Source organism: Actinia tenebrosa, unplaced genomic scaffold, assembly GCF_029948245.1.
Source record: "Actinia tenebrosa isolate PJP-AT-01 unplaced genomic scaffold, QUT_ActTen_1.0 PGA_scaffold12__29_contigs__length_12842862, whole genome shotgun sequence".
In the NCBI taxonomy this organism is placed as follows: domain Eukaryota; kingdom Metazoa; phylum Cnidaria; class Anthozoa; order Actiniaria; family Actiniidae; genus Actinia; species Actinia tenebrosa.
The window spans coordinates 3,206,427-3,224,383 of NW_028292572.1; the positions used below are offsets into that span (position 1 = coordinate 3,206,427).

General features: G+C 38.9%; 1 pseudogene across 1 annotated transcript in view; it reads right to left on the reverse strand.

Annotated features, from left to right (window-relative positions):
* The window catches only part of LOC116293854 (stress-70 protein, mitochondrial-like), a 19,250-nt pseudogene continuing 1,293 nt past the window's right edge, over positions 1 to 17,957 (reverse strand). Inside the window, exons 4-11 of the transcript XR_016119469.1 lie at positions 14,814 to 14,829; positions 13,915 to 14,140; positions 13,240 to 13,344; positions 3,294 to 3,415; positions 2,526 to 2,620; positions 1,731 to 1,826; positions 680 to 821; positions 1 to 407 (exon numbers count right to left, since the gene is read on the reverse strand). The product of XR_016119469.1 is annotated as a stress-70 protein, mitochondrial-like (transcript). The remainder of the gene's footprint in view (positions 408 to 679; positions 822 to 1,730; positions 1,827 to 2,525; positions 2,621 to 3,293; positions 3,416 to 13,239; positions 13,345 to 13,914; positions 14,141 to 14,813; positions 14,830 to 17,957) is intronic.

Below are 17,957 nucleotides of genomic sequence, written 5' to 3' on the forward strand. Positions count from 1 at the left end.
TTCGTTCCAATCCGCCATGTTTTATTTTACTCGCCACGAGGCCCCATGATGCCTCGCGCACTTAACTAATTACAAATTCAACAAAGTGGAAAAAGTAACCAGAGTAAAAATAACATTATGAAGGATAAATTAACCCTTACTGCAGAACCAATATAGTACTAATATCACCATAACATTATTACACTAATACAGGTTACATTGATTTTACATTGGCTCGTTAGAATCTTTAGAAAACGTTCTTATCCAGAACCAGGGCAAGCTCTTTATAAGAACTTCGAAGTGAATTTTGAAAGTCTTTCTATGCTTGATGTTTTATTTTAACTTTCGTCCTTCTTTTTACCGTCGGTTGAATCGGTTGATTCTGAGCTGGTGTCGGTGGAGCCGGTGGATTCTCTCTCTGATGCCATCTGGGGAGGGAATATATTGAATAAGTAAAGGAAACATAGCGGTTTAATGGAGGCAGGAGAACCGAATAATAATAATAATAATAATAATAATAATAATAATAATAATAACAATAATAATAATAATAATAATAATAATAGTAATGATAAAAATTAAAATAACCTCTACTCGAATGTGATTCCGAGTCAAGCAAACTTTGCTTTAGCTTGGATAAACAAGGGAGGGACACTAAGGTTTGATTTACGAATGGACATGAAAAGATACACTCACTCACTTTTTTTGCAAGCCATCTCGAAGAGTTTAAGAGATTCCTTTTGTAGTTCACGGTAAGCCTGTGTGATGGTCTCTGCAGTCTCGTTGTCTTTGTTGACCAAGACTTCACGTACTTTGGTGATTTCTTCCTTGAGTTTGTCAGTCTTAAGAGAAACCAAACAAATGAGTAACTCCTAGTGAATGCTCTGTTCTTATTTCGCTTTCAGGGAATCATGGGTGGCGTAGCGGTGAGAGCGCTCGCCTCTCATCAATGCAACCCGAGTTCGAATTCCGCCGGGTTAGGTGTTATAAATTGAGTAGAGTCTCTAGATGGTTCTCTCCTGTGCTTCGAGGGTTTTTCTCCGGGTTCTCCGGGTTCTCCGGGTTCTCCGGTTTTCCTCCCACCACAAAAATCTACTCCAAAATTCCAATTCGATCACGGAATGAGGGCCACAGGTTTGTTAGCCAATGCCTATTAAGTGCTACCATCTTTAAAAAAAGGATGTTTTTTTAAAAAAAAACAAATGTAAAGACCAAACAAGTAAGGCGAATAAATGAAAAAACCAACAAACGAACGAAGAAACGAACGAACAAAAGAACAAACCAAAGAACAAACGAACCAACGAACGGAATAGCGATTGAACGAATGCATGAGCGAACAAACGAACCAACTAACGAACAAATATACGAACGATCGAAAGAACGAACAAAAGAACAAACGAACAAACGAACCAACGAACGAACAAATAAACGAACGATCGAAAGAACGAAAGAATAAACATAAAAACAAACGAACCAACGAACGGACTAGCGTTTGAACGAATGCATGAGCGAACAAACGAACCAACTAACGAACAAATAAACGAACGATCGTAAGAACGAACGAAAGAATAAACATAAGAACGAAAAAACAACAAATGAACTAACAAACGAGGGTGCGAAAATAAGATGAGTTCGTATTAAACACGACATAAAGGAAAACAAACGGACAAAAAGTTAATCCACATAACAGAAAACAATGTCAGGTGACACTGCTATCGAGAAATGACAAGTGATGTTTTTCCCCCACAAACCTCTTCTGATGGTAGTAGTTGGTCTTTGAACTATTCCATCTTGGTTTCTGTGTTGTGAATCATCGATTTCGTGTGATTGACAGCCTCTGTGGTTTTCTAGACAACAAGCCATGAATATTAAGTGCAAATACAGATTTGAAGACTGAAGACTTAATTAACTTTTGCTTGAGAATCTATCGAATATGATGGCCATGTTTAAAGCACAGCTCGTTATTTTTTATTATATCATGAGTGTTTTACTGGGAAATACGCCACTTGTATTTTTCGTACAAACTACATCCTGGACCTGAGTAACATATTTTCCATATCTTCACTAGTGAGGATATCGATGACGTCACTTGTAATGTTTTCCCGCTCACTTGAGGCGCGTTGTATTTGTTTTAATTTCTTTGTGGTTTTGTCTATGTAATAAAAAGAAAATTACACGTTGGCTAGCTTGAAGATATGAAGTTTATCTTCTCGTGTTGAAAAATATTTCACTCGTTCGTTGCTCTCCCTCAAGAGATATTTTCACCACTCGAAGATAAGCTTCATATCTTCGCGCCACCGTGTAATATCCTTGATACACGCCTTATACTGTATGGGCTCCCTTTTAAGATAAATAAATAAAAAAATTAATTGATAAACGAATAAATAAATAATTAAATAAACAAACAAACAGACATTAAATGAATAAATAAACTAAACTAAATAAATAAATAAACGAACAAATAAACAACACTTTTTCGATGGAATTCGTGATATTGAAGCGAGAGCGTAGTCAGAAGATTTAGCCAATCATATGTAACGCAATACCTTCTTTTGTCTGTCACTCTCGGCATGTTTCTCCGCTTCTTTGATCATGTTTTCAATGGTATCTTTGCTCAGACCTCCAGATGACTGGATCACAACTGAAACGATAATAATAATAATAATAATAATAATAATAATAATAATAATAATAAAACGTCATTTTCTGTTTTGTACGTGGATAAATAAATGTTTGCAATGTTGTGATTATGCATTCGTCAATCAACCAACCACCCCATCCACCCACCCACCTTGAATAGCCCACTACCAAGATATGCTTCGCTTATTACACGCAAAGGCTTCACTACGAGGCTACAAGCAAAATTCAATTTCTTTCACGAATTACTGAGCATTATGCACGAAGCCTCACATTGAAATCTTTGTGCGTGACAAGCGAATCATATATTAGAAGAGAGCTATTGACTAGTGCATTATGGACGCAAGTTGGTTGTTTTGAACAAAAAGTTTGGTCTTGGTTTCTTGCCACGTCAACCAACATGTCGGCTACATGTACAAACAACTCTCGTTACAGCGGACACCCTCGGAACCGTTACTTCATGTACGTAGTAGCGAGCGTCCACAATAACAAGAATTACAGTCTTTTCTTTGGAGGAATTTTTGCCATGGATTTTGGCTCCTGCCCCTAATAGCGAGGTGTCCGTAATTTGTCCGCAAGACGATAGGTGACTGTTTATCTTTTGTCCTCATTATATCTAAGGTGATGGTATCCCAGTATCAATCATTTATGTACTCAAAAAGAATTCCTTTACTCACTTTGCTGTTCTCTTCCAGTTCCCTTATCACGAGCAGACACATTCACAATACCATTGGCATCGATATCAAACGTTACTTCAATCTGGAGAACTCCTCGATCTCGGGGCTGGGGGGATTCCAACCTGCATGAACATTAAGAGGCAGTCTCTGTAAAAGCGGCCCACTGCATTTCGGGTCAGAAAATAGTTTTCCCTCAAACTTTTACCATAGAAAGGTAATTACTAGTAAGTAATGAAAATGACTTTATTTTCTCGAAATTCATCAAAACGATTTTTTTTTACAGCGCATAAATCCTGGACCACCGTTATCACTAAATTTACATTTATCAATTGAAAATTGCCCATATTCAAGTCGTCACTGCTCGCAAAATATAAAACGCTGGAACAAACTATTATTTTTCCTGACTTTTACATTCATTCTAGTGTCAAGAATAAGCAAAATTTTGAATGTTAAGCAAAAGGGAAAAAAGGAGAAAAGTAAGTATTCATACCCATTTGACGGCTTTTTGAAATCAAGACAAACCACCCTTCACTAAAAAGCTTTTTTCTCCCAAGTCCGGAACGGATTACTTAAGTCTTTTACTTCAACCTACTGACCGAAGGTTGATAAAAGTGGATTCATAAAAACATTTTGCGCTTTTTACGTATTTTCTAACAGCAACCTCGGACTTTTTCGTGTTTTTACCAAAATATCTCATGAAATATGCAAATCAAGTACTGAAATAAACTATAACTAACCATTATTACTTGCTTGAATTTTACTATATCCGGTGTTAACACACTAAATATGATCTTGTTTTCTATTTTAAACTACTTTGAACTAAAATCGTCTCCAAAAAATACGCTATGATGCGTTTGACGCGGTATATGAACTGTTTTGAAGTTTATGCAAATTACTTATTGATAATAATGTAAACTAATTTTTCTAAAATATAGTTTCCAAAACTGTATTTCTTTTCTTTTATTGTCTTGAAATAACCTAAAAACTTGTCAAAAAGCATCTATTTTAATATATCTGATCTTCTTGAACGGCCCAAACTAAGGAAAATAGTCAAAATACAATTTATCAACCACGTCGGAATGAACAACTTAGTTCAAAACAAGTGATTAAATACGAATTAAGACCAAGATTTTAGGTTAATTTGGTAAAAATGTCGGCATTCAATTAATTTAGATATGTCCAAGCGAACGTTTAGACAGGGCAAAAATTTCTCGGTGTAATCGCGCCTAAAGACGACTCGCCTCCACCGTCCCTTCCCTACCCCTCTCCTCAAAGCGCTGCTACGCAGACTATCTAAATGTCACTTACTCCGACGATTAAGGACTCAGCGTCCGAAATGTTTCGAAAAGTTTCACAAAGCTTTTTACGGTGATTCAATTTATCCACGAGTTCCGACTGTTTTATTCAGAAACACCGAACGCAGTCCAAACTAGTATTCTACTAGTCATCACCACTCGTTTATCTAAACGTTCGCTTGGACATATCGAAATTTTAATTGAATGCCGACTTTAGGTATTAGAGCTCTTGTAGCCTGGTATACCTTGTTGTGTTGAATAGAGGCAAGCCTTAGTGGGTCACCAAAATTTTCCAAGGCTAGCCTAAAGTGAGTATGATGCTTTACGCAAACTTTCATATATTTTGCTATGAAGTTGTCTTTAGACGCGATTACGCGGAGCAATGTTTGTGCTGTTGCAACACTGTTGCGAGTCAAGATTTAAGCTCGTGCTAAATAAGGGATGGACTATTAGATAAATGATGGGGGGTTGCAGGAATTTTTATTTTTTTAATTTTTTATTTTTGCTCAACCCTTGCACGTTATTTTTTTGCGTACAGTTAGATGTTTTCCTTCTAGCAGAAGAGGTTGCACGATATTTTAAGGTTTTTAAAAGTGCTTGCTCGATATTTTTTGTGTCAACTATCTAATGGTCCGTCCCTAAGATCCCGACTTGTCAGGAGTTGTTTTGATAGATAGATTGCAGCAAAGTGGCTTTGCATATCATCATTATATTCAGTGGGCAAAATATCCCTGAAATACCTCAATCGAGCATTTTGCAAAAACTCCAGGAAATTGTGAAAAGCAAGACATTTTTACTGAATTAACTCGTAAAATCTTGGACGTAATTGATCACTTGTTCATTTGACTATAAAGTTGTTTATTCCGTCGTCATTCTCCGTCGTGGTAGATATCGATAAATTGTACTAGTATTTTGACTATTTTCCTTAGTGTGGGCCGTCTAGGAAGATCAGACGTATTAAACTCTGTGCCCCTGGTAAGTTTAAAAAAAAGTTATTTCAAGGAGGTAGTAAAAGAAAAAAATAGTTTTGAAAAGTATTTCTTAGATTAGTTTGCATTACTAGTATCAACACTCAATTTGCATAAACTTCAAAACAGTTCATATACCTCGCCAAACGCATCATAACATTGTATTTTATGGGAACTTTTTCGCTTGGACATATCTAAATTAATTGAATACCGACATTTTTACCAAATTAACCTAAAATCTTGGACTTAATTCGTATTTAATCAGGGTGTCAACAAACCATGGACCCTACCTTTTGGACCCCCTTTCTGGACCATAATCTGGACCACCATCTGGATCACCATCTGGAACCCCGGTTTAAACATTAATACAATTATTTTCATGTAAAATAACTGATTATATAAACTATTTGATCTTTTTTTCAGCGTTCTTTCTTTTCATCGAAAAAAGGCCGCCATTTTGTCTCAACCGCTGACCAATATGTCAGTACTCTATTACACAGGAAGCCCAACGTCACACGTGTTATATATTTTGAGTTTATATTGACTATTAACTTAATATCAGGTGCTGATTGTGGGGAAAACAGTTCTTTTTATAAACTGTTCATGATGAATTGACTTACCTGCTAGCCATAACTGCTTCATAAACTGCTTGCCTTTGTATACTTGTGTTATAATTGCAAAATAAAGTTATGTCTAAATTGAAATTATAGAATTCATGATCATTTGTGCATTATTTTGCAATGCCTACCATGGCAAGTGAAAAGGAAGAGAGTTGTGATTAAATTGCAATGATTATAAAATTGCATGACCATTTTAGGCTTGTTTTCAATTATGGGCTTCCTGTGTAATAGAGTACTGACATATTGGTCAGCGGTTGAGACAAAATGGCGGCCTTTTTTCGATGCAAAGAAAGAAAGCTGAAAAAAAGACCAAATAGTTTATATAATCAGTTATTTTACATGAAAATAATTGTATTAATGTTTAAACCGGGGTTCCAGATGGTGATCCAGATGGTGGTCCAGATTATGGTCCAGAAAGGGGGTCCAAAAGGTAGGGTCCATGGTTTGTCGACACCCATTTAATCACTTGTTTTGAACTAAGTTGTTCATTCCGTTGTGGTTGATAAATTGTATTTTGACTATTTTCCTTAGTTTGGGCCGTTCAAGAAGATCAGATATATTAAAATAGATGCTTTTTGACAAGTTTTTAGGTTATTTCAAGACAATAAAAGAAAAGAAATACAGTTTTGGAAACTATATTTTAGAAAAATTAGTTTACATTATTATCAATAAGTAATTTGCATAAACTTCAAAACAGTTCATATACCGCGTCAAACGCATCATAGCGTATTTTTTGGAGACGATTTTAGTTCAAAGTAGTTTAAAATAGAAAACAAGATCATATTTAGTGTGTTAACACCGGATATAGTAAAATTCAAGCAAGTAATAATGGTTAGTTATAGTTTATTTCAGTACTTGATTTGCATATTTCATGAGATATTTTGGTAAAAACACGAAAAAGTCCGAGGTTGATGTGAAGAAGATACATAAAAAGCGCAAAATGTTTTTATGAATCCACTTTTATCAACCTTCGGTCAGTAGGTTGAAGTAAAAGACTTAAGTAATCCGTTCCGGACTTGGGAGAAAAAAGCTTTTTAGTGAAGGGTGGTTTGTCTTGATTTCAAAAAGCCGTCAAATGGGTATGAATACTTATTTTTCTCCTTTTTTCCCTTTTGCTTAACATTCAAAATTTTGCTTATTCTTGACACTAGAATGAATGTAAAAGTCAGGAAAAATAATAGTTTGTTCCAGCGTTTTATATTTTGCGAGCAGTGACGACTTGAATATGGGCAATTTTCAATTGATAAATGTAAATTTAGTGATAACGGTGGTCCAGGATTTATGCGCTGTAAAAAAAAAAATCATTTTGATGAATTTCGAGAAAATAAAGTCATTTTCATTACTTACTAGTAATTACCTTTCTATGGTAAAAGTTTGAGGGAAAACTATTTTCTGACCCGAAATGCAGTGGGCCGCTTTTACAGAGACTGCCTCTTAAAGAGCATAAGAACTAAATTTACACCCAAAGTATACATAGTCTCTGGAGTCAAACCTAATAGTCCACTTCCGAGATATGCTTCGCTTGTCACGCACAAAGGTTTTAGTGTGAGGCTACAGTACGTGCGAAATTAGATTTATTATTTTCTCCTTTCACGAATCACTGAGTGTTACAATATTAGCTTACGCAGTTGTAATTAGATACTTAGAGAAGTGATTGTTTGATTAAAGAGGCATAACTATTTCCCCACCAACACGAACACGTCTTGAAACATGGTGTCAGAAATAAATTGGAAATAGCGCTTCCAAAGTAGCTGAAAAAAACGTCAAGTTCCTACTGCCGAGGCATTGAAGAAGTAATATGTCAAGTAAGGAGGAAGCTTCGACCAGCAGCGGTCCACGAGGACCAATATTCACGTCGCATTTTCCGGTACCAACGCCGATGAATACCAAAGGAGATCAAGTAAACAATTGGGACTTCTTTAAACAACAGTCGGAGGACTACGAAGTCGCAACCGGACTGTACCAGCAAGACCCAAAGATACGACTAGCAACGTTTCGCTCTGTAATGGGGAAGGAATGTCTGCAAATATTCCTTAATCTCAAGTTAAGTGACGAAGAAAAGAACGACGTAAACACATGCTTAAACGCGCTAGAAGCCTACTTCAAACCAAAGCGCAACGTGATGTACGAACGATATCTGTTCAACAGCTGTACTCAAGGCCCAGAAGAAACCGTAGATGGCTACGTAAATCGCCTTAGAAAATGCGCTTCATCATGTCAGTTTGGTCCGTTAACGGAAGAGCTTATCAGGGATCGACTCGTTCTTGGTATACGAGAACACGCAACAAAACTACGTCTTTTAAAAGAGGACAGTCTAGATCTCAACAAAGCCCTCAACATTTGCCGCTCAAGTGAATTAGCAAGCAGTCAGTTAAAAGCCATGAGTCTAGTGGATAAGACAAATAACGAAGAAATCAATGAAATACGAGAACGGAAGCCTAAATCTCCAAGCAAGCCAAGTGACAAGTACAACAACAGACGTTCCCACAGAACGCCAAGCGAGGACAGTAAACGAACTACAAGTCGACGAACGAGCAGTTACAAGTGCTACCACTGTGGTGGTTCTCAGAAACACAAGTTAGAAGACTGCCCCGCCTATGGCCGTGAATGCAAAGCGTGTATGAGGCAAAACCATTTCGCGTCTGTGTGTAGATCGAGGTCAAGCAATGTCAAAGCGATGACAGCTGAATCAGGAGAATCAGAATAAGGAGAATACTCATCCGACGAATTCACGTTGAAGATTGAAGAAGTTGGTTCGGTGAAAACGAAGGGCAAGCAGCTTTTTGCAAAGCTTGAGTTTATGAACACCAATTCCAGTTATAAAACGGATTTGGACTGCCAACTAGACACAGGAGCGACCTGTAACGTAATCAGCCACAAGGATGTAGCAATCATCAACCAAGACGGTAATCCGACGCTCAAGCAAAGCAATGTCAAACTACGATTGTTTGATGGATCAGTCATGGAAACATTAGGTGAAGTGACACTTAAGGTCAACGAAAAACATTGCTTCAAATTTCAGGTTGTCAACGGAAACCACAAACCAATTTTATCAGCCGAGACATGCCAACAATTAGATCTAATCAAGTTAAACATCGATCATCAAGTCCACGCGGTTCAAGAAACCGGAACTCTGCCCCTAACCAAAGAAAGTATCTTAAAAGATTTTCGAGACGTCTTCGAAGGATTGGGAAACATTGGTAACGCTACAATCACAGTTGACCCAGATGTCACGCCAGTTCAACACGCGCCTAGAAGAATCGCAGTTACGCTTCGCCAGGAAGTCAAAACAAAGTTAGCTGAACTCGAGAAAAGGAAAATCATCGTCAAAGAGACAGAACCCACCGAATGGATCAGCAGCATGGTCGTTGTAACCAAACCTGGAAAGATACGAATCTGTTTGGATCCCAAAGATCTAAACAAAGCGATCAAACGACCCAAATACCAAATGCCTACGATGGATGAGATGCTACCCAGACTCGGCAAGGCCAAAGTCTTCACAACGTTAGACGCAAAGGATGGGTTCTACCAAATCGGTTTGGACGAAGCTAGCAGTAAGCTTACAACCTTTTGGACCCCATTTGGCCGTTACAGATATCTACGCATGCCTTTTGGCGTCAGCTCAGCCCCAGAGGAATTCGAAAGCACCCTACACGAGCGACTGGGAGACCTAGAAGGCGTGGAAGTGCTCCGCGACGATATGTTAGTGGTCGGTTACGGTGACACATTAGCAGAAGCCAACAAACACCATGACGAAAATCTGCTACGTCTGCTCAAGAGAGCAAGACAGATCAACTTAAAGCTGAACAGCAAGAAGCTCATCATGCGGAGAAAAGAAGTGAAGTTCATGGGACACATCTTGTCATCCACCGGACTCAAGCCAGATCCAGATAAGGTCAAAGCAGTGACCGAAATGCCAAAGCCTACCAACAAGCAAGAGACACTCAGCCTACTAGGCTTTGTAAATTATCTCTCCAAGTTTCTCCCTCGACTATCAGAAGTCGCACTGCCTCTTCGTGAACTAACCACAAAGAATGCAAGATTTGTGTGGTCACGCCAGCACGACAAAGCCTTCTCAGAAGTTAAACAACTCGTGATTGCGCATCCAGTACTCAAGTACTATGACATGAGCGAAGAAGTCACTATCCAATATGATGCAAGTGAGAAAGGCCTCGGAGCAACCTTGCTTTAAAACGGCCAACCAGTAGCGTTTGCATCCCGAACTCTCACACCAGTTGAGCAACGCTACGCACAAATCGAAAAAGAATGTCTTGCAATCGTCTTCGCTTGTGCAAAGTTCAGCCAGTACACATCACACGGAGAGAGCTGATAACAGTAGAATCAGACCACAAACCTTTGCAAGCGATCTTCAAGAAATCCTTGTTAGCAGCACCCAGCAGGTTACAGAGGATGATATTACGCCTACAGCGACACAACCTGAACGTAACTTACAAGCCAGGACAACAAATGTACGTGGCAGATCACCTCTCACGAGCCTTCCTCGCAGACCAAGGAGAGCCTGGAGACGAGTTCCAAGTGTTTGCGCTAGAACTAGAAGGAATCAACCCCCTCGACAATGTAAAGGTCACAAGTGAAAGGTTAGCGCAACTACAAAAAGCCACAGAGCAAGACCCTACAATGCAGTCACTTAAGAATACTATACTAATTGGATGGCCTGACGTACGTGACAAAGTACCAGTAGCTATCAGAGACTACTGGCATTTCCGAGAGGAACTGACACTCCACAACCGCATCTTATTCAAGAATCAACGCATCATCATACCTCGAGCCCTCAGATCTGAAGTAATCGCGAGGTTACACTCAAGTCATCAAGGAATCGAGGCGTGTGCAAGGAAAGCACGAGATCGCGTTTACTGGCCAGCAATGAACCACGACATCGAAAATGCAGTAAAGGCTTGTCATGTGTGCTCAGAATATCAACCAAGTAACCCCAGCATGCCAATGCAGTCGCACGAAATACCCGACAGACCTTGGAGCAGACTAGGCACAGATCTTTTCACGCTGCAGAACAGAGACTATATAGTCTTGGTAGATTACTACTCAGACTACATAGAAATAAGTCCTCTGAAAGATACAACCTCAGCATCCATTACCAAGTTTCTGAAGGAACAGTTCAGTCGACATGGGATACCCGATGTGCTGGTATCCGACAACGGGCCTCAATACGTCAGCAACGAGTTTGCTGAATTCGCAAGAGACTGGGAGTTCAAACATGTCACCTCATCGCCATACCACCCAAAGTCAAATGGAAAGGCGGAATCAGCAGTGAAAGTAGCCAAGAGCCTGCTCAAGAAAGCCATGCAAGACCGTAAAGATCCGTGGTTAGCCTTGCTAGATTATCGGAATACCCCCACTCAAGGAATGCAGAGCAGCCCAGTACAGCGCTTGATGTCTAGGAGAACAAAGACACTAGTCCCCATAGCAACTAACCTTCTGTACCCCAAAGTAGCGGAAGACGTGACAACCAAAATCCACCTTAAGCGCCAGAAAGCCAAAAGTCACTACGACAGACATGTAAAGGTCCTACCAGACCTAGAAATAGGCCAAGAGGTAAGAGTAGCGCCAAACCAGAGAGGCAAGCCCTGGGAAGTCGGGAACTGTAAAGAGAAACTCTCAGACAGGTCATACCTAGTTGAGTCGAACGGAGAGCTACTTCGCCGAAACAGACAGCTTTTAAAGCCCGTCGACGAAGCACCGAAAGAACCAGCTAGTGACACACAAGCATCACCAGAGGCAGACAGTGCAAGGACACCTCAAGTTCTACCTGCGTCAGAACCCGCGGTCAATCCACCTGTACTGCGAAGAAGTCAGATAGTGGTTAAGAAACCTGATCGGTTTACTTGACTACCGAACGTTTATAGGACATTGATTTTTGTTACAGTTGAGCTTTAATATCCATATAATCATTTCGTAGTTTAGTCTTTGTTTGGTCATTTATTTTTTAAATCTTTAAAATCTTTCTATATCATCCCAGCCATGTATTTCAAACATTATAAAAGGGGAGATGTTACAATATTAGCTTACGCAGTTGTAATTAGATACTTAGAGAAGTGATTGTTTGATTAAAGAGGCATAACTATTTCCCCACCAACACGAACACGTCTTGAAACACTGAGCATTGTGCATTAAGCCTTGCAATGAAACCTGTGCGTGACAAGCGAAGCACAATTCGGAGGTGGGCTATTGTACTTAGGTTCGGCACACGAGTAGAGTGCCGTATGAAATAGACCTTTTTTATTGATACAGCGGCCATCTTGAATTTTATTGTTTTAATTAATGCATTATGGGATGCGGAGGGTGCAACTATAGGTTGCTATCAATAGATTTCACTTCCGGTAATAGCTCTTTTTTGATGGCTTGTAGAATCCTGGAGGCTGTTTTGATCTCTTGTTTTCTGGTTTGATGTCGTGAAAATAGTCAAATACAATAGTTTGAGGACTTATTTTGATATGTTTGGACTTAACATCCGCTAGTTGCCCCCCAGTCAACCGCTTGTTTGCCCCCCAGTCAACTCCAAAAAGTCACGTGATTGATAGTAAGCAATTGGAAAATTTATAGACTGCACAGCTGTCAGGGTGTCCTTTTATATTGCTTGATGCTTTTCAATGAGAAGCACATCTGAAAAGTAATTGAATAGCCCTTTTTCTCATTCCGTAAATACCGCTGTCTTTTAAGACTGAAGACTCATCTCCGCAGGTTTAGCCTCGCTTAAGAGTAAATCATTTGCAAATGTCAACTTTAATGTAAAGAATGTACAGCTTGAACAATATCAATGTTTTGAAATCCCACGGACTTTTAATGGTATCTGTGAATAGCTGACTTATAAACGAGGCCAAGCCTGTACTCGTGTATTTGCTGGTAGTTGGAACAATATGCGAAACATCAAAACTTGGAATTACTTGAAAACGTAACCCTGCCACTCAAGATGGCAGCCATAGGAGTAAAGAGGTCTATTGGTCTAACTTCCGCACTTCACCGCTAAATTGCTTGACCTCCATAATTTTAACCCGGTCTGCTGAAAAGAATCTAAAAGCTTTTTTACCAGTTGAAACTGTCCAAGTAGCTTGTTGTCAGCAGCCATCTCTCTCTCGCCTTGGTGGACTTTGATCTCCACCTGAGTCTGGCCATCAGCGGCAGTGGAGAACACCTAAGAAAGAGATCATATGAACAAATAGTCAGTATTTGCTTTGCCTGTAGTTTAGTTTAGTCGATAGGTGGACGTAACATTTTGTAATGTTAATTTGCCAACCAAAAAATAGCTTTTGTCATGTTTAACCAAGGCTCGGGGGGGTTTCTATTATTCAAGGCAACATGGCTGCTATGCAAGTAAGGCCCCCATCGGGAGAACCTACATAGCACTCAGTTGATGTAATGTGTTTAGAAAATTTATTGTATTTTATTGCTGTTCTAACTATTGTATTTGGTGAGATTCATTGTACTTTTACGAACACACATTACATCAACTGCTAGCAAATGTAGGCTCTCCCAAGGTGCACACTGGATACAGAATCGTCCTTAACTACATTCAACTTTAACATGGTTTTTTTTTTGGGTCCAATTACAGGCAGGCCATTTTAAAGCCCCGAACACACTTCAATCTCAAAAATGTAAGAACAATTAGCCACACTCCTAAAGAAGTCTGGGCACGACCAACTCACAGATTGAATTGGAATTTGCACATGCAATCAATGTGAAAGAAGCGAATAAGGTATCCTACCTGGCTCTTCTTTGTTGGGATGGTAGTGTTTCTTACAATCAGTTTAGTGAACACGCCGCCAAGGGTTTCAATACCAAGTAACAGGGAGGTCACATCAAGCAACAGCACATCTTTCACATCACCAGCAAGAACGCCCCCTGGATAGCAGCTCCTTGAGCTACAGCTTCATCTGGGTTGACAGCTTTGCTTGGCTGTCTTCAAAAACTCTCTTGAACTGTTGATTGAACTTTAAGCGAAAAATATTTAAATTGTTAATTATTTTTTGATACTTATTGAAAATATAAATTCAAACTACTTCAATAAATATTTTTAAAAATGATGAAAGGATGCCATGTAAATGTCCAGCAACTTTCATTGCATTTGCTTTTCTAGTTAAATGTTTGTCCAAATCTCTAGAGTTATAACTCTTTATACTTGTTTATTACTCAGTTACAGGGTTCGTGCTAAGGTAACCACTTAAAATTCAAGGACTATTCAAGGAGTATACAAGGACCCAAAAATGAATTTTCAAGGAGTATGTTCAGCTAAGTATGCCAAGGTTTTACACGGTAGTTGCACGTGGCCGACTTTCAGCTTTTCCGATCTTTCTGACTAGATCTATTTCAGAACCATGCAAGTAATGATCAAAGCAAAAATTCAAGCAGTTCCCTTAAAATCGTAAAATTCGAGTGATTTTCAAGTGCCCTTGAAATAGTGAATTATATTCAAGGAGTTTTCAAGGAGTTTAAGGAGTTTAAGGAGTAGCACAAACCCTGTACTTAGCTGTGTGTCACAATGCACACTCTGACGTTTGAAAACTGTGGTGTATCAGTGAATAAACCATGTTGCTGATGCCATCCACGCACATGCATCTATACGCACATGCATCTTCAAACTTCTTGTGTGCTTTCAGAACTTACCGAGTATTGTAAGTTTCTAAACGCAGTACAAATAATGATGTTTTATTTCTTAAGTAAGGCTGACCTGCCTCCATGAATGTGAGATCTGCTTTGTTACAACTATTAATGCACATTTCTTGACCAATTAAAGTGCATATACAGCTGTACCGTAAGGCCCCGTCCACACGTATCCGGAAATTTTCGTATCCGCAAATTATTTTTGGCGGATACGGGTTGCGTCCAAACGTGTCCGGACATTTTTGTATCCGTATATCCGGAAATTTTCGAAAACGGTCTCCAGAGTGAACATTTTCGAATACGCTCCGAATACGGATACGTGTGGACGGTCGTATCCGCAATTTTTCGAATACAATGACGTAAACACGATTTTGCGCATGCTCAATAAGAAAAACTATCAGTCAAAGGGACTAGGCACTAGCGTGCATCGATGACAGATATTCTTGGTAGAGATCTGAGTTAGTTGTCATACCGACAGAGCCAACAAGTGACTGTGGCGTTGTGGTTACTAAGGGAAATTGTTCTACTGTCTGTTATTATTAGTTGTCATAGCGACAGGCGTAACACGTGACGTGTTACTGAAGGTCATGAATTTCTCATGCCGGTGAAAGGGGGATGGTTGCGAGCATTGAGTTTACTGCGAATCCCCCAGCCCTATCCCCTATTAAAAAACGTACCTTTCTTTTACACTGAGCTGCCTCGCAACAAAACTAAGGCCCCGTCCATACTATAGTTAGCTCCATTAGCTATGTCCATACGCATCCTGTCCGTATAAGTTTGAAAGAGGATTTTTTCCTTTATGGATTGGTGTCAAAAACGCAATTCTCTACTTTCACATCCCCATAATACTTTGCGTCTTTGGGGGGTAACCAGAGGGTAAGAACCCACTTATTTTGCTGAAAGCTGATCAGACAATGTTGAAAATACCTTGTTTGGTATCCAAAAATAAAATGAAGAAGTAAACAACAGAAAAAGATAGAAGCTTGAAGACGTTTTAGGTAAATTTTAAACATTTTTTCGTAAGTCAATACATTTTCTGTAAGACCAAAACTCTTGATGATCTGTATACGCAAAAATAACTTGGAATAAACTGATAATCAGTATCGTACAGATAAAAGCAGGTACATGTATAGTATAACGTGAATTAAGAAACCTTTCGATTTGGGACAGTTTTTTGATTGGTTACCCCCAAAGACGCAAGACATTATGGGGATGTGAAAGTAGAGAATATTTGGAAAACGAAAACGTGTGGAATGGCGAAAACGGTTCGAAAACGCGACGTGTGGTCGATAATTTTTGTGAAAATGGTTTAGAAAAATCCACTACAAATATCCAGATGCAAAGAACGGCTCGTAAGCCCTTGTTTAGGGGATTTGTATAATTCCCCCCAGCACGCACTGAACAAAAGGGGTTTGGAATAATTGTGGAATTTTGAATAGCAGATATCACAGCTAAACTCTGTTGCCATCAAACAATTGTTCCTAGTCGAGGCATTTGGGTCAATACAACAAATGTGTAGAGAATAGACCCCTTGCAGCACGTCGGAATGCAGCTCAATTTGGAGGACATATTCTCAGGATTCTTGTTTTATCCTCCAAATTTGAGCTGCTTTGACGTCACATGCGAGGAGTCTATTGTACCAAATGCAAATTTTTATTGAAAAGCAATAGAGTATAACTTGACATTTCTTTATGGGACATATAACACAGAATATGCTATTGTTGATTGGTCGAGTGAGTATGAACATTTTCTCCCAACTGTCATATATTCCTCCCTATCGAAGAATTCGGTGTGACTCTTCGACTTGTAAACAGGGATTAGGTTATGTCAAAACTAATAGACCTCTTTAGCTTGGGAGCATTATTTTCCTATATTTCCATTTCCTATCACGTGTCATAGTAAAGACAATGTTTAACGATTACACATTACAAGTCACATGAATATGAATACAACTCAAACGAAGAATCTTATTCTCAAGTTAATGAAACGTGTTCTGGAATGGGAAACCAATACACCCAAGTTGAAGAGGTCCATTCTCCCCGCCATTTCGAGTTAGCTAAAAGTTTTAAAATTAAATCGCAAACATTGCACTGTAAAAGGCGTGCCTACTTTAATGTTGTTTTTTTTAAGTTGGTGCGATTTCAAAAGTTTTAATCCTGACCAGAAAATCAAGTTAGAACTGAGTTTTGATTGATACAGCGTGGCCAACGAACATTTGTAGTCTATCGAAAGTACAGTTGGCTCTGCAAATTTTGCTTACGCCCAAAAACTGGTTTGCACTTGCAATAACATCTTTCGATAAATACCGTGTGTTTTATGACTAAAGGATAATCCGCGCAGGCTTCGTTCGGGTTTCGTGCTAATAGGAGCTTACAAAAATCCAAGAGTATAAATAACTAAAATAGTGAAATAGGTTTCCTTTAGAACAAGCGCCTTACTAAGTATTGGCATAGAAAACGCTTTTATTTTTAACTTCATTAGCCTAATATTTTACCCAAAATAAGTTTCGGCTCTTTCTTGGTATTGCAGGACACCTGAGCCATGAAGACAATAAAACAATAGCCGAGAACAATGAGTTTGGAGCTAAACAATACCACCCAATACAAAAACCCTAACCCAGAATACGATATACTTATTTCAATAAAGTTAGTCACCAAAAACCTAGAAAGCTGTGATCGCTGAGAATCATGGGGAAATGTTTTATATCCAACAAGTGAAGCTTTTGACACAAACTGCAGCAGTTGAGGATGCTCACTTGTAACTGGTAGAAAATCTCAAGTCCACCAACAGTTATCAAGCGGTTGAAACATGTAAAATGTATCTAGCCATAATCCTTGTCGGTCTCAGCTTTGTAGCTTTTCAGGTGACTAACTATATTGAAATAAGTGTATATCGTGCAACACCAAGAAAGACCCGAAATTTCAAGTTGTTTTCCAGGTCCATGGAAGAAAATTCAGGAGATTTCCAAGAATTCCAGGAGCAGTTCGAAACTTGTTAGACCACCTTAAGCGCAAATCATTTGCGAAAGTCAACTGTAATGTAAAGGATGTACAACTTGAACAATACCAATGTTTTGAAATCTAACAGATTTTTAATTCTATCTGTGAATAGGTGAGTTATAAACGAGGCTAAATCTGTGCAAGAGTC